The sequence below is a fragment of the Schistocerca gregaria genome, chromosome 2 (assembly GCF_023897955.1).
Source record: "Schistocerca gregaria isolate iqSchGreg1 chromosome 2, iqSchGreg1.2, whole genome shotgun sequence".
NCBI lineage: Eukaryota > Metazoa > Arthropoda > Insecta > Orthoptera > Acrididae > Schistocerca > Schistocerca gregaria.
Window position 1 is genome coordinate 32,363,269 of NC_064921.1, and position 27,471 is coordinate 32,390,739.

Genomic DNA, 27,471 nt, shown 5'->3' on the forward strand with positions numbered 1-27,471 from the left:
TGTTCTGCTCACAGCGGTCAAGAAATCGTGGTAATTGGTGAGCAGTCTGTACCCGGGCCGGTTTTTCGTGCCTCCACCTTATAATATTTCACTGCGATCAGCCACATAACGATGCAGTTGGCTGAATAAGATGCTTTGCAGAATCAAGAAAATTACAAGTGTATGAGAATTCTGTTACGAATAAAAACTCTGTAGGCCCCCTACTCCAATGGGCAGGCAAGTGCCCCCTCTTGGCGCCTTCCATCTTCAGTCACCTATGCTACTAAATTTCAGTTTTTCATAAGAACCATATACCAAGCACAATCAACGGTGAACGAGTAAAAATGAACGGTTCCCAAAAAAGAGCTATCACCAGTGAAATAGTTCCGACGGATGAACGACTTTACCCATCTCCAGAGCGGAGGAAATCGAGATGGAGAGGGGGGAGGGGGGTATGGACATAAAGTTGGGGGAAGGAGGTGGTGAACAGAGGAGGGAGAAGATTATAACGTATAGCCAATTCTGAGGAAGAAATTTCTGATAAAGTACGTTTCCATCACAGAATTGTATGGCAGTGAAACATGGACTGTGGGCAAAGGGGAAAAGAAGATAATCAAAGCATTTGAGATGTAATGCTGTACAAGAATGTTGAAAATTTGGTGTACTGATAAAATGAGAAATGGAGAGGTTCTCTGAAGAATCAGTGACGGAAGGAATATGTAGAGAACACTGACAAGATGAAGGGGCAGAACGGTAGGGTGTGTTTTAAGACATCACCGAATAAATTCCGTGGTACTAGAAGGCGGTCTATAGGGTAAACAATGTAGGGGAAAACAACGACTGGAATATATCCAGCAAATAATTGAGAACACAGGTTGCATGTGCTAGCCGGAGATGAAGAGGCTGCCACAGGACAGGAATTCGTGAAGAGCTACATGAAAACAATCAGAGGACTTAAGACTAAAAAAAGCCAATTAACACACATATTTAGCAACTATGAGGCAAATCCGGATTTACTAGTGTATTAATTTATTTAATCTGATCTTATTGGGACTCAGGACGTCTCTAACATCCGGCATGGATTTCACATACGTAGTTCGTTTCTTACATCATAATTAGCTACGAAATATCAATTTTAGTACTTTAAACAGTATTTAAATGTTTTGATGACCATAGTGACAATGTGAGTAAATAATAATGCGGAATGATAAAGTTAATACTCGCAGCACTTTAACCACAGCTGCTGCTGCCAATAATAATAGTACAGTGTGAGTCAAAAAGGACTTTATACCTTTTAAATTATATCGAAATTTATTGAGATAACTTACAGAATCGGTAGATATGTCATTTTGTGGCAAACAGCCTCAAGTTCGATTCAGTACCCCATTCCACCACTAAAACCGCTAGCGTAGTGCACAGTGAAAATGGGTGCTTCCCTGGCGCGGTGCGTGCCCGCTGTATGTTGTAGTTTCATGAAACGAACTTCCTCGGGGTCTCATTAAATAATGTGTGTACGTTCCTTTCCTACAAAACAATTTGGACGACCGGGAAAATCGACCCTACGTTGCCGTGGGACAAGTTACACCAGATTTGCTTACAACATATGTGGGAAGAAATTCAGCACCGGTAAAATGTTCGCTGCATCACAAATGGTAATCACATCGAACCAAAATGACACTTGACACTTTTATTTGAAACTTGTGGTTGTTTGCTACAAAAAGACACGTCTGTCTACACTGTAAGTTATCTCAATAAAGTTCCATATCTTTCTGAATTTGTTAAGTCCTTTTCGGCTCACCTTTTAATAATAATGACAATAATAGCAATAATGATAGTAATATAAGCGGAATTTTTAGGTGCAAACAGTAGATGTATTGTGATATAGTGGGTTCTGTGGAAAATAAATTTAAGGAGAGTTTACCGGCTAAGAATACTGGGAAATGAGGAAGATCTGGTTTGAAAGAAGGTTGGACAAGGCAAACGAGTATCTACAGGAACGATGGTAATCATTATTGTTGCATCAGTAGATATGTCATAGACAGTATTCTGAAAGTGGAAACGTTATTCAGTTCTCTAATAAATTGCGGGTGGTTGTTCCAGAGCCCGGTGCCTGCTACTGAGAAGGAATTCGAGAAAGTGCCTGAACGATGGAGCGGGATGGAAACCATTTTTGTCTGATGAAAATGGATGTTTCCCCCAATGTTGTTCAGACAAGAGCATAAAGCACCAGAAGATATACGAGGGGCAGTGTATGTTGATAACACAGCAGAGAAGGCAGAGGGTACGGAAATCTCTGCACTTGGCTCCACACAGCCAGGATAGCTGTGCATATCGTGTAAAATACGGTCAAAGGACCGAACACGTGAGGTACAACGAACACTTGCATTCATAGCCAGTTCTAGGTGCCTGGCGTCCCCTTGGGTAAAATATTCCGGAGGTAAAATAGTCCCCCATTTCGATCTCCGGGCGGGGACTACTCAAGAGGACGTCGTTACCAGGAGAAAGAAAACTGGCGTTCTACGGATCGGAGCATGGAGTGTCAGATCCCTTAATCGGGCAAGTAGGTTAGAAAATTTAAAAAGGGAAATGGATAAGTTTAAGTTAGATATAGTGGGAATTAGTGAAGTTCGGTGGCAGGAGGAACAAGACTTTTGGTCAGGTGAATGCAGGGTTATAAATACAAAATCAAATAGGGGTAATGCTGGAGTAGGTATAACAATAATGAATAAAAAATAGTAATGCGGGTACGCTACTACAAACAGCATAGTGAACGCATTATTGTGGCCAAGATAGACACGAAGTCCATGCCTACTACAGTAGTACAAGTTTATACGCCAACTAGCTCTGCAGATAATGAAGAAATTGATGAAATGTATGATGAGATAAAAGAAATCATTCAGGTAGTGAAGGGAGACAAAAAATTTAATAGTCATGGGTGCCTGTAATTCGAAAGTAGGAAAAGGGAGAGAAGGAAACACAGTAGGTGAATATGAATTGGGGGTAAGAAATGAAAGAGGAAGCCGTCTGGTAGAATTTTGCACAGAGCATAACATAAACATAGCTGACACTTGGTTAAAGAATCATAAAGAAAGGTTGTATACATGGAAGAATCCTGGAGATACTAGATGTTATCAGATTATATAATGGTAAGACAGACATTTAGGAACCAGGTTTTAAATTGTAAGACATTTCCAGAGGCAGATGTGGACTCTCGCCACAATTTATTGGTTATTAACTGTAGATTAAAACTGAAGAAAGGCGGGAATTTAAGGAGATGGAACCTGGATAAACTGAAAGAACAAGAGGTTGTAGAGAGTTTCAGGGAGAGCATAAGGGAACAATTGACAGGAATGGTGGAAAGAAATACATTAAAAGAAGAATGGGTAGCTCTGAGGGATGAAGTAGTGAAGGCAGCAGAAGATCAAGTACGTACAAAGACAAGGGCTAGTAGAAATCCTTGGGCAACAGAAGAAATATTGAATCCAATTGATGAAAGGGGAAAATATAAAAACACAGTATATGAAGCAGGCAAAAAGAAATACAAACGTCTCAAAGGTGAGATCGACAGGGAGTGCAAAATGGCTAAACAGGCAAGGCTAGAGGACAAATGTAAGGATGCAGACGCTTATCTCACTAGGGGTAAGATAGATACTGCCTACAGGAAAATTAAAGAGACCTTTGGAGAAAAGAGAGCCACTTGCATGAATGTCAAGAGCTTTGATGGAAACCCAGTTCTAAGCAAAGAAGGGAAAGCAGAAAGGTGGAAGGAGTATGTAGAGGGTCTATACATGGGCAATGTACTTGAGTACAATATTATGGAAATGGAAGAGGATGTAGATGAAGATGAAATGGGAGATACGACACTGCGTGAAGAGTTTGACAGAGCACTGAAAGACCTGAGTCGAAACAAGGCCCCAGGAGTAAACAACATTCTATTGGAACTACTGATGGCCTTGGGAGAGCCAATCCTGACAAAACTCTACCATCTGGTGAGGAAGATGTGTGAGACAGGCGAAATACCCTCAGAGTTCAAGAAGAATATAATAGTTCCAATCCCAAAGGAAGCAGGTGTTGACAGATGTGAAAATTACCGTACTATCAGTTTAATAAGCCACAGCTGCAAAATACTGACGCGAATTCTTTACAGACGAATGGAAAAACTGATAATAGCTGACCTCGGGGAAGATCAGTTTGGGTTCCGTAGAAATATTGGAACACGTGTGTAAATACTGAACCTGCAACTTATCTTAGAAAAAAGATTAAGGAAAGGCAAACCTACCTTTCTAGCATTTGTAGACTTAGAGAAAGCTTTTGACAATGTTGACTGGAATACTCTCATTCAAATTCTGAAGGTGACAGGGGTAAAATACAGAGCGAAAGGCTATTTACAATTTGTACAGAAACCAGATGGCAGTTATAAGAGTCGGGGGGCATGAAATGCAAGCAGCAGTTGATAGGGGGCGAGACAGGGTTGTAGCTTCTCCCCGATGTTATTCAGTCTGTATATTGTGCAAGCAGTAAAGGGAAAAAAAAATTCGTAGGTATTAAAATCTTTGGAGAAGAAATAAAAGCCGGCCGCGGTGGCAGAGCGGTTCTGGGCGCTTCAGTCAGAACCGCGCGACTGCGAATCCTGCATCGGGCATGGATGTGTGTGATGTCCTTAGGTTAGTTAGGTTTAAGTAGTTCTAAGTTCAAGGGGACTGATGACCTCAGATGTTAAGTCCCATAGTGCTCAGAGCCATTTGAACCGTTTAGAAGAAATAAAAACTTTGAGATTTCCTGATGACATTTTAATTCTGTTAGAGACAGCAAAGGGCTTGGAAGAGCAGTTGAACGGAATGGACAGTGTCTTGAAAGCAGGATATAAGATGAACATCAACAGAAGCAAATCGAGGATAATGGAATGTCGTCTAATTAAGTCGCGTGATGCTGAGGGAATTATATTAGGAAATGAGACACTTAAAGTAGTACAGGAGTTTTGCTATTTGGGGAGCAAAATATCTGATGATGGTCGAAGTAGAGAGGATATAAAATGTAGACTGGCAATGGCAAAGAAAGCGTTTCCGAAGAAGAGAAATTTGTTAACATCGAGTATAGATTTAAGTGTCAGGAAGTCGTTTCTGAAAGAATTTGTATAGAGTGTAGTCATGTATGGAAGTGAAACATGGACAATAAGTAGTTTGGACAAGAAGAGACTGGAAGCTTTTGAAATGTGGTGCTACAGAAGAATGTTGAAGATTGTATTGGTAGATCACATAACTAATGAGGAGGTATTGAACAGAATTGGGGAGGAGTTTTTGGCACAACTTGACAAGAAGAAGAGACCGGTTGGTAGGACATGGTGTGAGACATCAAGTGATAACAAATTTAGCATTGGAGGGCAGCGTGGAGGGTAAAAATCGTAGAAGGAGGCCAAGAAACGAATACACTATGCAGATTCAGAAGGATGTAGGTTCCAGTAAGTATTGGGAGATGAAGAAGCTTACACAGGATAGAGTAGCGTGGAGAGCTGCATCAAACCAGTCTCAGGACTGAAGACCACAACAACAACAACAACAACAACAGCTTTTCTGAGAAAGACCTTGCTGCATAACGTCGCTGTAATCAGCAACTGAAAGAATGAGTGTTCGTGCAAATTTCTTTTTTAAGGTCAAAAGGAAAAGTTTTTTTTTGTTTTTGTAAGGCGAAGAGAAGTGCTGAAGCGTTCTTGCAAATTGCAATTACGTGCCTAGTCCAATTTAGATTTTCATCCATTGTTGCGCTGTGGGAGAGAAGTTGATATTGCTCCCATTTATTGCTAAATATGGTAGGAATTCCCGATATTTCTGACTAAAAAGTGTACAATGACGAACCGGAACAGCTCGCTTTTTGGACGGATTGAGCTTTAACACTACTTCCTCGCCCATTTTGACTGTGCACACACATCAGTAGTGACATTCTTGACAGTTATCTTCCGATTTCATAATTTTTCACAAAAAGTTTCATAAGTTCCAGCTAAAGAGTCAAAGCACTCGTTGGGCAACACCCCCCCCCCCCCCCCCCTCAAAACTCGCAAACGGAGCAACGTATCAAATTTCTTTCTTAACACTTATGTCTCCGTACAACCTACCCTGTAACATCCCTACAAGCATTTCACACACTTTCCACAGACCAGGAAGAATGTAAGTAGTTCTATAGTCGGCGGCAGCTGTGGCAGCATCCTTTTTAGGAACCGGTGGCTTGATGAGTCCCTGTTTCCCGCCCTTGAACTCCTAAGTGTTAAGGATCAGTTGAAGATATCTGATATACTGGGCAGTAAGGAATCAATAATACGCTTCATCATTTGGACTGTGATGACATAGGATGCAATAAATGCTGATCTGATATGCATATAGTTCAATTGATGATATTGCAAGTAACTTGCTTTAGATACAATTTTTCGTGGCTACAGTCGTTTTCCTCCACGAAGCTATCAGTGAGTCTCTGTTTCGACTGTGGTTCAGTTATTCCCTGCAGGTTTTTCCACAGGACAGCTGGTCCACTTCTTTTGTTAGTGTATGGGCATGCCTGAGCTATGCGTTCTTCGAAGCTTGATTGACAATTTTCCGCTGCTGCTTGTATGGTTTTCAGGCGTGGAACGCCGTTTGTATGCCGGATGTGCAGCGTCGCTGTAATTCATGAACTAACTGTTTTATTTTTTCAACTAGGCAACGTGTAGGTCGCCTTCTTAGTTTTCTGGTCTTTAGGGAAACGTATTTGCCAATTAGTTGGATAAGCGTGTTAGTAAACCCATGAAGCTTTCGGCCATGTCGAGAACGGAGCAGGAAATGTTCCCCAAACTATTTCTGGCACCTCGTTTGCAAATGCAGATATATTAATGCGTTTCAAGTCTCAGTAGTCAGCTATTGTTCCTTTCTGAGACATTCTAGTGAGGATTATTCCGTAGACAGACATTCCAAGTGCACATATTTGAGAGATACGAATTACTCTGTTTGGGAATTTTGTAGGGTTTGAGTTTTTGGTGGCAATAACTGTAGTAGATTTACAATGGAGCTCCGACTGGCGTCGGTCTTCGTCTCTTCGGCAGGTTTTCCGTAGCCTAGTAAGAAAATGGTTTACAAAAGGGACAGCAGGGAAGCCACAGTTAATGAAAGTCACCGTATTCGGACTAAACATACAATCAGTAATGAAGCCATGCATTCAGAGATAGCTCTATCACAGGTATTCATAAATAGTTACACACGGAATGTAGCTGCTGGGCGAGCATAGTTGCTGTAGTACAAGTTGAAAGTGCTCAAGATTACTCACAAATCTGTCTTCATTATGAAGACCAGTCCCAGAGAGAGCACAGAAGTGGAATAATGGGTATCACTATAACCAGAAAAACTAACTCTAAGAGCAACAGGGCTCGGCCAGAACCGCTTACTACGCTGTATGCCCGTCTGCAGCGCTGGTATTTTGCTGCATAGACGTAGCAACCGTCGTAATCGCAGTTCCTGCTGTCCTGTCGCCTGGAGTGTGGTACAGTTCCGCCCTCACGTTGGGTGCCCTGAACTGGGGAGAGTTCTCAGAAGGCGGGAGAACGGAGAACGGCGTGCCTCCGCCGCCCCTCCGGCGACGATTCGAAATAACGGACAGAACAACCAGCTAGACGTCGCCAGTTTGGGCGTTTTCTATATCAATTAACCGGGAATCCTAAAATTATCCAGCCCCCTCCAACCGAAAGTCCTCTTTGTAGACAATACCTCGGTAGTGTCGACGGACTTAATTAATTTAACTTTATTAGTTCAATAATCAATAATGTTTTTCGACTGGTTGGACTTAGGGGTCAGTTTACTCGGAATTTTCTGAGGAGTTCCAATCTGTAATCAGTATTAAAAGAATAATATTGTTTCTCTCTCTTCCTTTGTGGTTAGGACTAGTGTGGACGGGTTCTTTGTCCTCGTCAAGTGCTTGACAAAGCCACTGAGTTGAATGTGGGTCTAAGATCCAAAATGCATACAGGTGCCACCTGAAGGCAAGCTAAGGGTATGCATCATGCAGCGTCACAGGCTTTTATGACTGCAGGTTACAAGGGTTGCCTTATTGATGCTGCAGATGATTTATCCTCATATTGTGTGGCAAGTAGTCTTTCGATCACGGCACCATGAGATACATACCGCACTGAAACCAAAATGTGGCCTGTCGCATCGTTATGACATACTCTTCATCTGTGTGAAATGTATTATGACCCTCCTATTCTCACACTATAACTAGAGAATAGTCGTGTGTGTGTGTATGTGTGTGTGGAATAAATAGATCACGTGGTTGTCACAGTTTTGTGTATGTATGTATGAATGATTGCGCACTATGTGTGCTTAAAAACTTATATATTCTATACACACTGTCTGCATATGTACATAAATGAGTGAATATAAGGTTTTCCTCTCTTGTGGCTGTGTGCTGTTGTTCCCCCATACACCGTAAATATAGTATATCTTGAAAGCCATATATCAGAAACGAAATAAAATAAAATATATAAATCTTGCATATACATATCATCTTCTTTTTAAAAATCTTTTAAAATTATTTTCACTGCTGTGTATATAAATCATACAGTATTAGTGTGAAAAAATTTAACTCTGCAATTTTTTTTTTAATGTAGATCACCTTTTCACTGTCATGGTGTCCAAAGTGATGACCATTGGCATCAATGCAGTGCTGCAATATTCTTATCATGGAATTATTAACAAGACTGTATTTAAAAAAATTTCAAGTTGAAATTATTAAATTTTCATTTACGTCTAACACCCTTAGTATCCAAATATTTTAAATATGTACATGACTTTTATACTGTCACATGGTTTTAACTTTCTGGTTCATAAAAGGCCATTTTTGGGGCTCCGTTTTTACTGGAAATGTAAACATAGATTTTAATTTTAACTCACTTTCTACCTGTGCCTGTGGGTCATGTTGGGTTACTGTGTTATGGCATCTGGGCGCACCTTGTTGTAACTGTCTGTGATTACGCCTATTTCAAGATTATTGTTCTAAATTAGATTTTCTGTTCCTCTGGAAAAAGTATATCATCAGGGTAGAAGTAGTTTCATTGCAAGTAATCTGTTGTAAGATGGCAACAACTATGCCCCTTATATGAAGTCATTAAAGATCACCTAACTCACGTTACACAAACAGTAGGGCTGAACTAAACTGACTGACAAGGCACAATGCATCTTGTAGAGGGTATAGTATGGACGTATTGGAATAATTAATGTCGGGTTATGGTTTTAAAGTAATTCACATGACATGAAAACTTTCTGGTAACGCATTGATTTACTGGAGGCAAGTTTATCCCAGGGAAGTATCCAGAAATGACTGTGGCGCACGGATGGGGAGCGGTGAAGGGAAGCGACAATAGGCAGCTTAGGCCACCTCAAGCTCTGAGAAAGGTAATGGGGTGTGGCCTTCAGCTGCCTTAAGATGAGTCACAGTGAATGGGTGGTTGACCCCATGCTGGTGTACCGGGAAGCACACGGAGAACTTGTACGCCTGTTGATAAATGTCCATCATCCCCTTCTCAGTGAAACATGCGAGAAAGCTGTGCAAAGCTATTGTGGAGCTGTCAACTGAGGTCAAAACATGCGTGTTCATGACTATAGCAAATCCACACTGAATTCACGGTCTGCAGAGTCTGAAGTAAATCAGGTGAAGAGCGACAGAATGAAATATGCCGGCCTCCGATGGGAATATAGGACTAAGGAATTTGAAGTACCCTCCTGGGAATCAGAGGAGCTAAATAGCAGAAGTTGAGAGGGAAATTTTTCACTTCCCAGAGCAGGCATTAGTCGGCGCTGGGAAGCAATGCATAATTAACGCGACTTGCACTGCAATTGGCGTAAGTGATTTTGCTGGACGGGAAACCGAGGCAAAGAGCAGACTGGGAGAAGTCCCCATAGTAGTCTCCCATTCCCAGCTCGCCTAGAGTGCGGATGTGGCATTCTTTACTCAGCTTGCCTGGGAAAGAGTGAGCATCTCTACAGTTTAGTGCCTAGCAAATGGTACGATTGAGCTTAGAGACAGGAAGTTTTGGTTCAGCTATGTACCGAGCCAGATACCTAGGAGTGAATGGACGAGCACAGCCTTGCAGCACCACGAGGTCGGCCTACGTCTGCACGACGACGCCATTCCGCCACATTGTATTCGGTGATATTTTGCCCTCTCTGGCTACTGATTAATTTGTTGGATCACGTTGGCAAAGTTTCCATGAGGATCTCATGGGCTGTGTTTTGTAGAATTCTTTTCGCACTTCACTTTATGCCTGGGTCAGTCGATAGGAATTACTTTTTAGTTATCGCGCTATACTTCAAGCAAATGCGGTTTATTACCACTGCCTGTTAGGAGAACCATGTAATGTGATGATTGAAGGTCATGAGTTAAAAATAAATCTGTGATAATTGACTGCATCTGTTTTCAATCAAGTAGTTAAAACCCCAAGTAACTTTCTTAATTAATTTTATTTTCAACATTTGCATCTGGTGTTCAATAGCTGAATATAACATCAATGTGCACCCCTTTTAATTAAAAGGGATCAATTCTGACTCAATTAATATCAACACTGTCACCACAGTTGAATCAGGAGTCACAGGGCCTTATTACTTTATGTGCGTTATCTGACATTGAGGCAGTTTTGCACTCTCTGTTGATCTATTACTCAATTACCTGGGGTGAACACACACCAAAATCAGATAAATGACGGGTGGGGTGTCACAAAGCAATATTTTAAAATATATGTTTATTGATCTTTCTCACTTAATTGTGAACAGTGTTTGAAATATGTCCATTTACTTGTGCGTACCTGGCACTCCCACTCAACAGCTAATTAAGCTGATGTCAAAGTGGCGCACCACTCTCAGGCAAGCGGAGTGAAGAATGCCACGTCCGAACTCTCTTCTCCTCGGTTTCCCCTCCGGCAAAATCACTTACGCCAATTGCAGCGCAAGTCACGTTAATTATGCGTCGCTTCCCAGCGCCGACCAATGCCTGTTCTGGGAAGTGAACAAATTCCCACAAAATTTCCCTTCCTCTCAACTTCTGTAATTTAGATCCTCCCAGGCCACCCATCAAGGTTAGTGTATGCACAACACCAAGTTTTCCGGAAGTCTGACTCTCAGTAGGGTACTAAAATTCCTTGGTCCTACATTCTCATCGAAGGCCGGCGTATTTCATTCTGTCGCTCTTCACCTCATTTGCTTCAGACTCTGCGGACCGAGAATTCAGCGTGAAGTTGCTATAGTGACAAACACACATACTTTGACCTCTGTTGACTGCTCCACCGTAGCTTCACGCGGCTTTCTCGCATGTTCCACAGAAAACTGGCCGACGGACATTTATCAATAGGCGTACAAGTTCTCTGTCTGTTTCCCGATACACCAGCATGGAGTCGCGTCAACCACCCACTCACTGTCACTCATCTTAAGGTGGCTGGAGGCCACGCCCCGTTACCGCTTTCTCAGAGCTTGAGCCGCCCTGAGCTGCCTATTGTCGCTTCCCTTAGCCGTTCCCCAGGCGGCCATGGTCAATTCTGAGTACTTCACTAGGGTAAACTAGCCTCCAGTAAATAGACGCGTTTCCACAAAGTTTTCATGTCGTGTGAATTACTTTAAAACCATAACCCGACATTAATTATTCCAATACATCCATGCTGTACCCTCTACAAGATGCATTGTGCCTTGTCAGTCATTTTTTTCAGCCCTACTGTTCGCTCAACGCCAGTTAGGTGATCTTTAATGACTTCATGTAAGGGGCATAGTTGTTGCCATCTTACAACAGATTACTTGCAATGAAACTACTTCTACCCTGATGATATACTTTTTCCAGAGGAACAGAAAATCAAATTTAGAACACTAATCTTGAAATAGGCGCAATCACAGAGAGTTACAACAAGGTGCACCCAGATGCCATAACACAGTAACCCAACATGACCCACAGGCACAGGTAGAAGGTGAGTTAAAATTAAATTAAAATCTATGTTTACATTCCCAGTAGAAACGGAGCCCTAAAAATTGCGTTTATGGAACCAGAAAGTTAAAACCATATGACAGTGTAAAAGTCATGTAAATATTTAAAATATTTGGATACTAAAGGTGGTTAGATGCAAACGAAAATTTAATAATTTAAATTTGAAATTTTTTAAAATACAGTCTTGTTAATAAATTCCCGGTATTTCTGTAGAAGACCTTCAGCTTAAAACTTACTGCTCATAATGAATGTTTTGCAAATAATTTTAAAAGTTTAGCTTAAGAAGAGACAAATACTTCAGGTTTAATAATTATTAGCAAATCAGGACGGCAAATAGCAGCTGTGAAGTTAAATTTATTCTGATTTGATTAATCCAAATTAGACGAAAAATCTTTGCTGGTTATCTGGGCGCATTTCGAAGTCGTACTTATTACTGACGCAATTCGACTCCTGTCATTGAGATTCCAGGGGGAAGACGTGTCTGGAGACGCACCGGACAGTGGGCAGTGGTTGGGCAGGGGGTACCAGCCTGGCTTTCACCGGCCATGCTGCCGAACGCGCAGGAAGAGGAAGGGAAGCGGGGCGAGGGGGGGGGGGGGCACCACACTTGGTAGCAGGACCCCTCACAACACAGCGGTACGTCGGCAATATTCACCGACTTGCTTTGTTGCCGTTCGTGGCAAGCCGACTCGCCTTACACTTCAGCCAGACAGCACCCATTCGCACACGGGTGGTTTCTACTGCTTGCCTTCGTGCTTACCAGACCCTACCTTGGAATGTAAGGTCGTCGAATCTCTCGCCATTTGTGAAAGTTTGCAGCATTATTGGCAGGGCCCTCTAACCAGCTCGGGTTTTTGACTATGTAACGTGCCACTCTTTCACCTGAATACATCATCCAATCCTTCTGAGATTCTAATCATTTGTTTATCTGTATAAGTACTGTACATCACATCTACCGAGTTCCGTCCCATTCGGATAATTCTTTTTGATGTGTTCATTTATTTTGTACATCTTAATACGTGCAAGCCGGAGTACATCATTACCTCCTCGGCTGCAAGATGTAAATTGGGTTGCTTATCTTACCTTTTATAAAATAATTTTCGACACAGTTTCATATGTCAACCCTGTACTGGCAGGTGTGACCAAACTTAAATGTTGTTAAAATTTCCACATGTTTTTGGCTGTAATGTAAGACATTTGACGTTGTCTTACCTCGCTGATATCCTCTTTTAACGTAATGTCGTCATCAAATTCACTAGAAAGGGTTTGCCGAACATTCTCTACAGCGTGGCAAACAGCACATCAGTGGAAGATATTATCTGCTGTGTATATGCTACGGCATGGAAAAGTATGAGCTGCGTTTGAGCGACAGCAACATAAATTCCTTGGCGGCACATCCATTGGTCATCAGATCACAAATTCCCGCCGCCCTTACAGAGTCTTACAAAATATATTTCTCTGTATTCCTAAAACTAAATTATACAGTCACACCAATGTTTCAGTAAATTACGTGTGATCTACACTTTTGGCTACTTGAGCCTTGGCATTCACCTGAATCGATTTCATAGAATCAAGGAGCATCTCAATCACGAGGAGCCGATGGGACATGAGACACGTTCCTCGCTGCTAAATGTAGTCGACAACCACAAAACAAACTGTCCTGGGTAACCTCCGATCGCCATAGTCTCAGGAACCACTCCTCTCTTATTTTAAAGGCTTTGTCCCTCACTCACCCATTGTATAAATATGATAAGCATGTTTTATTCGTACTTCATGCGCCAAAGTTTTCATGTCGTGGCAACAATGAAGATACTTCGGCTTTATCATTCACTGAAAGAAGCAAAACCAAGAAGGCATTTTAAGGGATAACAACTACTGACCTTTTATTTACTTAGCCTTATCGTGATTCTATTGAGCCAATACAAAATATGTTGTTGTTGTTGTTGTTGTTGTGGTCCTCGGTCCTGACACTGGTTTGATGCAGCTCTCCATGCTACTCTATCCTGTGCAACCTTCTTCATCTCCCAATACCTAATGCAACCTACATCCTTCTGAATCTGCTTAGTGTATTCATCTCTTGGTCTCCCTTCCGGGGTCTTGGAGATTTGAAGGTCGACTGCTTGAACTTCGAAATAAAGAATATTAAGTGACTGGAGTTTGGGAATTGTGGAGAGTGGGTGGGATGGTTTCCTCAACGTACAGGAAGAGGCGGGAAGTAGGACGGTAATTAGGCACATTGGCAGTGCAGGGGATATACAGGAGTGTGATGAAAGATATAGGAGTTTGTGTATCATTTTGTGATTATGCACGATGAGCAGTTAGGGGTATGAGATGCCATACAGCGGACATTGTTTACTGACGTTGCAATAGCAGCATGTCTTGAGTTTGGAAAGGAGACCTGAATGCCTTACCTGGCATAATCCCTCAAGTTACGAGACATTAAGATCGCAGATTTAGTGTTATCGAAATGGTCTGTGAACAGGTTAGTAAGGTATAGGGGCATTTCGTCAAATAAAATACTCTGTAAGGGTATGAAAGGAGGCGTCATAGGCGCAGCAGGATGCCATGGTTTGTTGTTATTACTGGAAAATCTAAACCATATTGTTACGAAAATTGGTATTATGACATGAATCGAAGATGTTATCCTCTTTATCAGGATGTTTAAATGTTCTTAAATCCCCAACAGAATCGCTTTGTGAAGAGATTTTCGCTATTCACGTGGCTACAACTCTGTGCAAAATAACGTACAAGCGGTTGAAATCGAGACTTCCTAAACGTTCGTGCAAGTTACGCTCCCACGGGTATGCACTCTGCAGGTACGAGGAAGGGAAATTCTCACTTTCCAGAAAGCCAAGTGCAGTCGTGACACTGCCAGAAACAAATAAATTATTACTGGAATAAAAAGTTCGCGATTCTACCGTTTGCAGATGACCTGACATGGTTGTTGGGGTGGGTCAGAGTTGGACGGTCTAAACGAAAGTAGCGACGCTCATCTGGTAAGCAATTTAAGAATATCAGACCATCAAAAAAAAATAAGCTCTGTACTCGACTCCGTGTTGCAGAACCCTACAGTGTTGAGTAAGTCATATGAACCTGTAGAACAGTGTCATACTGTGAGTTTGCATCAAGTGCGTCACTACATGAGTCTGCAGACTCTGATGTGCCGTAGCAGTACACCGATTTGTTTCCAGACTACGAGTTTCCAGGCTGCACCACTCGCTGAGTCTCATGTAGATACACTCCTGGAAATTGAAATACGAAAATCGTGAATTCATTGTCCCAGAAAGGGGAAACTTTATTGACACATTCCTGGGGTCTGATACATCACATGATCACACTGACAGAACCACAGGCACATAGACACAGGCAACAGAGCATGCACAATGTCGGCACTAGTACAGTGTATATCCACCTTTCGCAGCAATGCAGGCTGCTATTCTCCCATGGAGACGATCGTAGAGATGCTGCATGTAGTCCTGTGGAACGGCTTGCCATGCCATTTCCACCTGGCGCCTCAGTTGGACCAGCTTTCGTGCTGGACGTGCAGACCGCGTGAGACGACGCTTCATCCAGTCCCAAACATGCTCAATGGGGGACAGATCCGGAGATCTTGCTGGCCAGGGTAGTTGACTTACACCTTCTAGAGCACGTTGGGTGGCATGGGATACATGCGGACGTGCATTGTCCTGTTGGAACAGAAAGTTCCCTTGCCGGTCTAGGAATGGTAGAACGATGGGTTCGATGACGGTTTGGATGTACCGTGCACTATTCAGTGTCCCCTCGACGATCACCAGAGGTGTACGGCCAGTGTAGGAGATCGCTCCCCACACCATGATGCCGGGTGTTGGCCCTGTGTGCCTCGGTCGTATGCAGTCCTGATTGTGGCGCTCACCTGCACGGCGCCAAACACGCATACGACCATCATTGGCACCAAGGCAGAAGCGACTCTCATCGCTGAAGACGACACGTCTCCATTCGTTCCTCCATTCACGCCTGTCGCGACACCACTGGAGGCGGGCTGCACGATGTTGGGGCGTGTGCGGAAGACGGCCTAACGGTCTGCGGGACCGTAGCCCAGCTTCATGGAGACGGTTGCGAATGATCCTCGCCGATACCCCAGGACCAACAGTGTCCCTAATTTGTTGGGAAGTGGCGATGCGGTCCCCTACGGCACTGCGTAGGATCCTACGGTCTTGGAGTGCATCCGTGCGTCGCTGCGGTCCGGTCCCAGGTCGACGGGCACGTGCACCTTCCGCCGACCACTGGCGACAACATCGATGTACTGTGGAGACCTCACGCCCCACGTGTTGAGCAATTCGGCGGTACGTCCACCCGGCCTCCCGCATGCCCACTATACGCCCTCGCTCAAAGTCCGTCAACTACACATACGGTTCACGTCCACGCTGTCGCGGTATGCTACCAGTGTTAAAGACTGCGATGGAGTTACGTATGCCACGGCAAACTGGCTGACACTGAAGGCGGCGGTGCACAAATGCTGCGCAGCTAGCGCCATTCGACGGCCAACACCGCGGTTCCTGGTGTGTCCGCTGTGCCGTGCGTGTGATCATTGTTTGTACAGCAAGTATGGTGGGTCTGACACACCGGTGTCAATGTGTTCTTTTTTCCATTTCCAGGAGTGTATGACGTGAGTGTTATTACAGTTTTCATGACCGTCCTGTCCAAAATGAACGCATGTAGATCATAGGGAAGAGGGGAATCCTTAGAATTTTTTAGGACGTAGGTGTATAGGACACGCAAATATCCTGTTATAAAATCAAACAGTGCGCTGGCGTGCCAGCAATATCACCATTTAACTAACGAAAAGTATCAAAAAATATGAAAAAGACATAAAGTCGATAAAACCCGACGAAAACCTGATAAACTACGTTATGTTGATGGGAAATACTTAAAATTGAGGGAATTACGATGAACCATACAAAACTGTGAAAAAATTTTAAAATTACTTGAATTGACTGAGAACACATAAAAGTAGAGAAAACGTACCACGAATTACAGGGATTTGAGGTGGGTTTGTCGGGGGAAGAGGGGGGGGGGGGGGGGGGGAGTAGGGTAGGAGTGTACCCAGTCACTCAACACCGAGGAAAGCTTAGAAGTTAGGCTCTGGCTGCATTCACTTTAACCCTCCCCTGCCCCTGTAAACCACATGGGTTTTCGTAACACATTCTCCAACAAAGGCGACATAAATATTACACAGAGGCGTCATCTAAAGCAGGCAAAACACATGCATCCCGATCCCTAACTGTGTTCTCACACATGCAGTCGAATATAGATATTTCCAGAATATGGCTGCTTATCACAATGTTATTCCTTAAATATTAAGGAGAAGAATTATCAGACCTCAGCCATTCCGTAGCGTGTTCTGTAGGAGAGTCAACCGATATCACTTATATCACCTTGGACAATGTGAGAGGGATGTGCTCGAGAGATGTGGTGTTAGGATGAAATTATGGTGCATCAGACCAGGACTTCTTCGTGCAAGAGCAGTACTACAAGAGCTGTGGTGATGCTACTGCTAACAGCAATAAGACTGTTACATCTCCTTTGTCTACTCATGGTGGAGCTTACTTCCTCATAAAAAGTTGCTGCTTCTTCGTGTGTATTTTCCTGCAACAGTATGTGTGTGGTACCTCAACGTATCAGCTATCGAAAATATTCAAGTCGGTTTTTCTTCGCACTGTTTCCTAGTGGGACATAGCCGCATCCGTTAAAATTCTACCAATGACATGCACCACTGATATGGGAAGTGTGACTGAGGGTACATACGTTTCCGATTTAAAAAGATGTATAAAATCCATTAATTTCCTAAAAGACAAAACAATAGTCTCGAGACTTCGTTCTTGTTGGTTTATGAGTAGTTACAGCGTTGGATATACACTAATGATGTCTTCCTATGACACCAGAATAATGTAGAGGGAAGAAGTTTTATCATTTTAAAGTTTGACACTTTAGTGATTGGTGGAGGAAACTCGCGGGATAGTCGTATGTCGGATGTTGTACAAATATATCCTGCATTAAAGTATTAAGAGCGTTGCATTCCGCACGATCAATACTTCAGAAACCCTAAGGCTCTAACAATATAGCATTTTTAGGTGCAGAACTGTGTAATCATCGGAGGGGATGTTTATGCTCTACAATCATTTCTCTCATGCTGGTACCATCCTGGTACTGACTCTGGACAGAGGAATAATGCTTCAGAATTGATTGTACGGTTGATCTATGTGAAATGTTTCAACTCCATCCGTCTGGACGTCCATCATAAATAAAACACATGTTTCTTCTTAACTGTGTGTCATACAAACGCAACACTCTGTGTGTCTACTACACACAGATATAAGGTGCTACCCTCCTTGACACACACGCATCTGAGGAGATCTTGTGCTTCTGGATGGGCGCCGTGTGTAAGATTGGTGTCGCATGAAGGATTGGTAAAAGACAATGGGGAGGGATCTGTCAATCTCTGACTTCATACTACAAATGCTACAATACTCTGTGACACCCATCCACCACAGGGAAAAATTGACAGTTGTAATCGTAAATTCTGCATTATGATCAATGCGCTGGAAATATGTAGATAACCTTTTTGCATCGATATAGGAAGCTGTCTGTTATACTTTATGACAGAATTGATGTACTGGTCATCTATCTGCATTCACAATCTTTATATGATACTTGCAAAGTAGTGGAGTGGTGATTTAGCGATGGCACAGAAATTGGGAAGCATTCTATCGTGTCATTGACTAGCGTTGAAATTAGGGAGCAACTGCTAAAACTGCTAAATCTCATCTCGCTATCAGCTGCTGTATGTGTTACATTGAATCGTCTCTTATCAATGGTGCCGTTTCCATCCTGTCAACCCACTGGTACGCTGTTGATTGACTGATATCACTTGGTTAAGGTGGAGGAGGCCTTGGCGTAACCTCTATATCTGCTACTTGTAACTTTGGAGCGTGGGATTAAATGTAGAGGTCATCACCTTCAGACAGTTGTTTGGAAGCGTTCCTCATCACTGAAGACCCGTCCTATTTCCATATGCTGCGATGCCCTTCACATGATTTTTTTTTCCACAAATATCATAACAGTACCTGTTTATATTTGTACCATCTTGCGTGTGGTGTGAACAGGACCTTCAGACGATGGTCAACACCACAGCAGTAATCATGTACTGCAAAATGAGGAAATAACGCTTTTCGAAATGGAACATAGAGACATCCGCTAGCTTGTAGCTGTAGAAGATGAAATTAACTGCTTTTGGAAACGCTCTGCAATACCGCAAACTAGAATGAAGCTGAGTGTGCACTAATATGAAACTTCCTGGCAGATTAAAACCGTATGCCGGACCGAGACACGAACTCGTGACCTTTGCCTATCGTGGGAAAATGCTCTATCGTCTGAGCTACCCAAGCACAATTCATGCCCCGTCCTCACAGCTTCACTTTCGCCAGTACCTCGTCTCCTTGCCCACGAAAGGAAACGGTCCAGACTTCGAGTCTCGGAGGTCTGGCACACAGTTTTAATCTGCCAAGCAGTTTCATATAAGCGCACACTCCACTACAGAGTGAAAATTTCATTCTGCATGATGATGATGAGGTCCCATACTCCGAGGAAACATCCCCCAGGCTGTGACAAGCCATATCTCTACAGTATTGTTTCTTCCAGGAGTGTTAGTTCTCCAGCATCGCAGGAGAGTTTCTGTGAAGTTTGGAAGGTAGAAGACGAGCTACTGGAGGAAGTGAAGCTGTGAGGACGGGGCGTGTGTCGTGCTTGAGTAGATCATACGATGCCGGCACGGTCGCTCAGCGTGTTCGCTCAGAAGGTTAGCTACCCTTTATAATAAAAAAACAACCTGAGTGAACAGATCAAAGAAGAACCTGAACGGGTGTCATCGGACGTCCACCCCAAACGAATTCAGTCGACAATATCGAACAAAATAAGATAAAAAAGGAGGTAGAGCACTTGCTAGCGAAAGACAAAGGTCACGAGTTCGAGTCTCAGTCCGGCACACAGTTTTAATCTGCCAGGAAGTATAATACCACAAACTCTTACTATTTCCATGTGTTCCGATGTCTTCCATATGTCAATGAGAAACATCGCCTCTGTGTTTTACTCTACCAAACTGTGTGTTGTGCGAACAGCATAGCTTACACCATCCGATGTTCAGCCTTCTGGAAACATGTTAATGTTAATGACACAGACCTCGAAGTAATGGTAGAAATAACAAAGTGTATGGCGGTGAACACTGCTTTGATGTGCCACAACCGAAAAAACATTTTATTAAAATGCTTACGAGAAACAATATAGGAACCCTCTAGTGTGATTGATTGTCTGTTGGATATTGTCTTCCTCCAGTACATACGACAAAACTTTGTGCAGATCTCTGGAAAAGACTTCGAACACTGGTCTCCAGCTCCAACGGGGCGATGCGTGTAATATGCTTTAGGACAACACGCCAACGGTAATTGTTTTTCGACAAAGCGGAAGAGAGATACGCGCAAAATCTGATAGGAGGTGATACTAGAAGGAGTGCTGTAACTGGTTAAAGTTTGTATGCGTACAGTACTCATAAGACTACGCCGATTTTTCTCATATAACTAATAGGAATCGGTTGTATCTATTCCTGTGAAGTCATGATTGTTCTTATTATCGTCGTCTCGATTGTGTGTTTAAAAAACAGGTGTTACCGCACGTCCTGTGTTATTTCATACTTCATAGCCTCTAATTATAGTGTATACACCACTTGAATTACAGATCGTTATGAAACCTAGAAATAATAGTGTTTTTCCTACATGTGAATAGATTGCATGAAACAGGCTGTGATGTTCAAATTGCTTACATAACTAGAACGCGAGGATCTGTTGCTGTATAATAGAAACTTTACAGACATGTCAGTAGAGATGAGTTATGCATAAAAGGTGTCAAATGTATGCATGCAAACCGTAATTAGTTTCGATGTAAGAGAAGAAGAGTCACATGGTAAAATCTTATGTTGTTGTTGTGGTCTTCAGTCCTGAGACTGGTTTGATGCAGCTCTCCATGCTAATCTATCCTGTGCAAGCTCCTTCATCTCCCAGTACTTACTGCAACCTACATCCTTCTGAATCTGCTTAGTGTATTCATCTCTTGGTCTCCCTCTACGATTTTTACCCTCCCAATGCTAAATTTGTGATCCCTTGATGCCTCAGGACATGTCCTACCAACCGATCCCTTCTTCTAGTTAAGTTGTGCCACAAACTTCTCTTCTCCCCAATCCTATTCAATACCTCCTCATTAGTTACGTGATCTACCCGCCTATTCTTAAACATTCTTCTGTAGCACCACATTTCAAAAGCTTCCAGTCTCTTCTTGTCCAAACTATTTATTGCCCATGTTTCACTTCCATACATGACTACACTCCATACAAATACTTTCAGAAACGACTTCCTGACACTTAAATCTATACTCGATGTTAACAAATTTCTCTTCTTCAGAAACACTTTCCTTGCCATTGCCAGTCTACATTTTATATCCTCTCTACTTCGACCATCATCAGTTATTTTGCTCCCCAAATAGCAAAACTCCTTTACTACTTTAAGGGTCTCATTTCCTAATCTAATTCCCTCAGCATCACCCGACTTAATTCGACTACATTCCATTATCCTTGTTTTGCTTTTGTTGATGTTCATCTCATACCCTCCTTTCAAGACACTGTCCATTCCGTTCAACTGCTCTTCCAAGTCCTTTGCCGTCTCGGACAGAATTACAATGTCATCGGCGAACCTCAAAGTTTTTATTTCTTCTCCCTGGATTTTAATACCTACTCCAAATTTTACTTTTGTTTCCTTTACTGCTTGCTCAATATACAGATTTAGTAACATTGGGGAGAGGCTACAACCCTGTCTCACTCCTTTCCCAACCACTGCTTCCCTTTCATGCCCCTCGACTCTTATAACTGCCATCTGGTTTCTGTACAAATTGTAAATAGCCTTTCGCTCATTGTATTTTACCCCTGCCGCCTTTAGAATTTGAAAGAGAGTATTCCAGTCAACATTGTCAAAAGCTTTCTCTAAGTCAACAAATGCTAGAAAGGTAGGTTTGTCTTTCCTTAATCGTTCTTCTAAGATAAGTCGTGAGGTCAGTATTGCCTCACGTGTTCCAGCATTTCTACGGAATCCAAACTGATCTTCCCCGAGGTCGGCTTCTACCAGTTTTTCTATTCGTCTGTAAATAATTCGCGTTAGTGTTTTGCAGCTGTGGCTTATTAAACTGATAGTTAGGTAATTTTCAAGTCTGTCAACACCTGCTTTCTTTGGGATTGGAATTATTATATTCTTCTTGAAGTCTGAGGGTATTTCGCCTGTCTCGTACATCTTGGTCACCAGACGGTAGAGTTTTGTCAGGACTGGCTCTCCCAAGGCCGTCAGTAGTTCTAATGGGATGTTGTCTACTCCTGGGGTCTTGTTTCGACTCAGGTCTTTCAGTGCTCTGTGAAACTCTTCACGCAGTATCGTATCTCCCATTTCATCTTCATCTACATCCTCTTCCATTTCCATAATATTGTCCTCAAGTACATCGCCCTTGTATAGACACTCTATATACTCCTTCCACCTTTCTACTTTCTCCTCTTTGCTTAGAACTGCGTTTCCATCTGAGCTCTTGATATTCATACAAGTGGCTCTCTTTTCTTCAAAGGTCTCTTTAATTTTCCTGTAGGCTGTATCTATCTTACTCCTAGTGAGATAAGCCTCTACATCCTTACATTTGTCCTCTAGCCATCCCTGCTTAGCCCTTTTGCACTTCCTGTCGATCTAATTTTTGAGACGTTTGTATTCCTTTTTGCCTGCTTCATTTACTGCATTTTTGTATTTTCTTCTTTCATTAATTAAATTCAATATTTCTTCTGTTACCGAAGGATTTCTACTAGCCCTCGTCTTTTTACCTACTGGATCCTCTGCTACCTTCACTACTTCATCCGTCAGAGCTACCCATTCTTCTTCTACTGTATTTCTTTCCACCATTCCTGTCTATTGTTCCCTTATTCTCTCCCTGAAACTCTGTACAATCTCTGGTTTAGTCAGTTTATCCAGGTCCCATCTCCTTAAATTCCCACGTTTTTGCAATTTATTCAGTTTTAATCTACAGTTCATAACCAATAGATTGTGGTCAGAGTCCACATCTGCCCCTGATAACTATGTCCTCCTGAGTATTCCCCGCCCGGAGATCCGAATGGGGGACTATTTTACCTCCGAAATATTTTACCCAAGAGGACGCCATCATCATTTAATCATACAGTAAAGCTGCATGCCCTCGGGAAAAATTACGGCTCTAGTTTCCCCCTTGCTTTCAGCCGTTCGCAGTACCAAATCAGCAAGGCCGTTTAGGTTAGTGTTACAGGGCCACATCAGTCAATCATCCAGACTGTTGCCCCTGCAACTACTGAAAAGGCTGCAGCCCCTCTTCAGGAGCCACACGTCTGTCTGGCCTCTCAACAGATACTCCTCCGTTGTGGTTGCACCTACAGTACGGCTATCTGTATCGTTGAGGCACGCAAGCCTCCCCACCAACGGCAAGGTCCATGGTTCATGGGGGTGTGGAGGAGGGGGTAAAATCTTATAGGAGGTTCTATTATAAGACAGTGTCTCACGATTTGTTTCGTAAACACTGGTATGATATAGCATCACAAGGGCCAAACGAGACATGCCATAGTGTACAAGAGGTGTACAAAAAGAAACGAGCCGGAGGCATAATTACAGAAACCTGTATGTTAGAAGTATTGACCCTGGCTGTTGAGACACTTGTCCGACTTTGACACAAGGCGATGAATGGCTGTCGCATAAAATTCCCAGGCCAGCGATGTTAAGCAGTTCCGCACGTACAGCTGGAAGTCGTCGTCCAAGGTGAGTCGTTTTCCCCTCAGAGCCATTTTAAGGGGACCATAAATGGCGTAATCTAGACTGTATAGAGGGTGGCCGACAACCTCCCATTTGAATTTCTGCAGGAGTGCCGTGACTGCCTTGGCTGTATGAGGCTTTTTAATGTCGAGGAATAGAATGACCGCACGGTTGAGACTGCTTGAGCGTTTTGATTTGATCACTTCGTGAAGGGTGGCCAAGGTTTGCGAGTAACGCTGGGGATTCACTGTTGTCCCATGCTGTAGGAAGTGAATAAGAATGAATGAATTTTTGGTCCCCTTAAAATGGCTCTCGGGGGAAACGACTCACCTTGGACGAGGACCTCCAGCTGTACGTGCGGAACTGCTTAACATCGTTGGCCCGGGAATTTTATGCGACAGCCATTCACCGCCTTCTGTCACAGTGGGAAAAGTGTCTCAACAGCCAGGGTCAATACTTCTAACATACAGGTGCTGGTTTCTGTAATTATGCCTCGGGCTCGTTTCTTTTTGAACGCCGCTGATACAAAATAGCTACGTCCTCTTAAATTACAGCTTCGTGTTGTTTTCTCTGATATATGAGCAAATGGCGTGAAACACTTTATTTTCTAGTGTTATTTGACGTATCTGAAATGTTTGTAAAACGCTGATGCATGACGGTTTATTTACAGAGGAGACGCTCTCAGATCGTGTGACTTGTCCATCAAGCTGAAAGAAATTGCTTAACATAGACGTTTTTCCTTTGGAGTTTAAATTCTCACTTTTACTTTATTCTGATGGCGGTTTCGAAATAGACAGGACATTCTACGGTGATTGGTAATTTTCTCATTAAAATAGTGGAAGTTTTCTTCTTGATGTTATGCAGGAGGAACATGTCTCCGCTGATCATCTATAATCGGCGGCATTGCACTTCGTTGGATGTCGCAAAATAACGAGATGCGAATTGTATTCTGCATTGGAACGTAAAAACTATATCGATTTTGCTCATAAATGTAAAAGGTAATGGACTGCACCTATTTTCATAGAAAGAGGACATTTATTATCATTGTTATTGCGTTTTCCTTCTTCAATAGATGACTGATTATAGGAGACGTGTTGATGTTAAATACAAATGTTACAGGGCAGTGCTCTAAATGGCATGGTGGCCGAGTCCCATGGCAGGTCGTGGCTCTTTCATTGGCCGAACAACCCGTGGCCAGGGTACTCTTCCTTTATCACTGTTTTGTTCTGCGGGATGCCAGTGTCTCAGTCTACTGTATGTGTGATGTGTGCACATCGACGTAGCGGTTATCGATCCCGTCTGGCGTAAAGTTTGCCTATACAACGCCCGCCTGAGGGGAGGCGGAAGAGAAGAGAGAGAGAACACGGAGCCGGTGGGTCGCACACTCACCGTGTTTGCAAGCACGCTGGGCGTCGGTGTAAGCTGGCAACGCGTGGAACAGACTGTTGGTGCTGGGGTCTGGCGTTCGTGACTCCGACGTGCACTGCTTGGCGGGGCTCTGAGTGGGCGACCTTGTTCCTGCTCACGGCGGCACTGGAACCATGGACAGCTTTTTGTGAGGAAAATTTCAGCCCATGAACTGTGGTAACAACGTGAGTTAATGTATTGCTGCCTCTTGTCGCGTCATTCGAAATTCTCGTCAGCTGCTTCAAACTGGACTATGCGTATTGCCAACGGCCAGCACCAAACTATTTCCTTAGTTGTGAAATGCCCGTGTTTTGATGCTTTATCAAGTGTGGTTAAATTATTTTTTTTTATTTTATTTACTGGACAACTGGTTGCTTGAAGTATTCCAGGCCATAGCTTTAACTGTCATTATCGTCTGGACTGTATTCCCTGAAGCACGTATGAACATGTTTTTGAGGCTTGTTGAATTAACACCATCTGTTTGTGTGTTTTAGAAGCTCGTCTTGTTACTTGGTGTTATCTCCCGTGCGTACAACGATGTGCCTGAGGAGACGGGTGAGCTGGACCTGTTGGTTGTTGCAGAGTAAAAGGGCTCGTACCAAGGGCGGCAGTTCACGTGTAACAAAGGGAAACCTGTGTAACAGGCTTTGAGTAATTATAACCATTATGTATTGATGCATTTGTAGTTACGTGAGTGGTGGCTTAATTTTAAAACTACGAGTTTGTTTAATGTTGTTTAATGACCCTGTGTTGAACTATTGCAGAAGTTAACTCAAAGTCATTTACTTGTCAGCTTGAATTTGTTTATGAGATTTCTATATTTAATTACAGTAGTGTTTTTATGAGAAACTTTGTCTTAAAATTTTATGTTCTATGTTTTTTTTAATAAGTACCAAGGAATGAAACTTGCCCAGAGAGTTATATTGCAATATAGCAAACCATGTTTGAGAATTGTGGCTTAGTCCTTTCATTAACTGAGCCTTCCCTGTGCTAGCGTAATATTGCGCTACAATGTGTGGCTTTTGTTGGCGTCCAGCACCCAACAATGTGTTCTCAAGGACACACTGTAGTATAGACACTGCGGTGAGAGACTGCTCTGCGGTTGCTTTAGTGGCTACCTGTGCGGTTGCTTTAGTGGCTACCTGTTTTCCAAGCTGTCAACTTCTGAAAAACCCATATGGATTATTCTCCAGAATTTCATTGTTGTTCCAGAGGGTTCAGCCTTCCCGAGAGATATCTTTAACACAGATTGCAAGAAAGAGATGTGTGATGATAAATAAAAGTGTTCCCCATCACATAACAACACGCTTATTGGAGGCATTTGGGGCGTCCCTAGTCTGTATGACGTCGCCGATGCAGGTGCGCCCCCAAACCATTTGGTGCAGCCAGTATTTCAGGTGGACAAGTTGCACTTTGGGCTGCAATATTTTTTTCTGGTACTGTTGATTATACATGCTTGCGTGTTGCAGACAGTGACTCTGGCCAGCTCGTGCACGCTTAAAGGGCTGTGGGCTGGAGAAAATTCTGTAGATGGGTGGAGGGAGGGAGGAAAAGAGGGATAAGTGGAGGTAAGAGGGCCTTGAATTTCGGCAGTTTATGAGGGCCTACCGACGAGAACGCACGTTCAACTGCCGCACCATTGCAAGCTTTTGGGCCGACAATTTTCCCTAGTATGGCCTGTTCATTATGAGTGCTGGTTTTTTCATGACAATTTCGAAGTTTACTTAGAACAGTAATGTGTTTTTTTCCCATCAGGTTTCGTAGCGTGTATGGTTTCGATTACCTGGCGTGCAAGGTGATTTTTGCGCAGGCATTTATAGCGAAATCTGACAAAAAACAACGTTAAATACTGTCCTTGCCTGTATGCTTACAGGTAATACACTTTCTAAACTCCTCTCTGTCCAATGCCAGTATCTCTTAAGTTGAACATAGTACACCCCTCCCCTCCCACCCCCCCCTCCCCGGCGGGATAACCCCAGTTGTATGGTACCATCAATTTTTAAGATGTATTGCGAATTCAGGCAGTACTTGTATAGCGTTATGCGCATACACTACTGGCCATTAAAATTGCTACACCACGAAGATGACGTGCTACAGACGCGAAATTTAACTGATAGGAAGTAGATACATTTATATGCAAATGATTAGCTTTTCAGAGCATTCACAGAAGGTTGGCGCCGGTGGCGACGCCTAGAACGTGCTGACATGAGGAAAGTTTCCAACC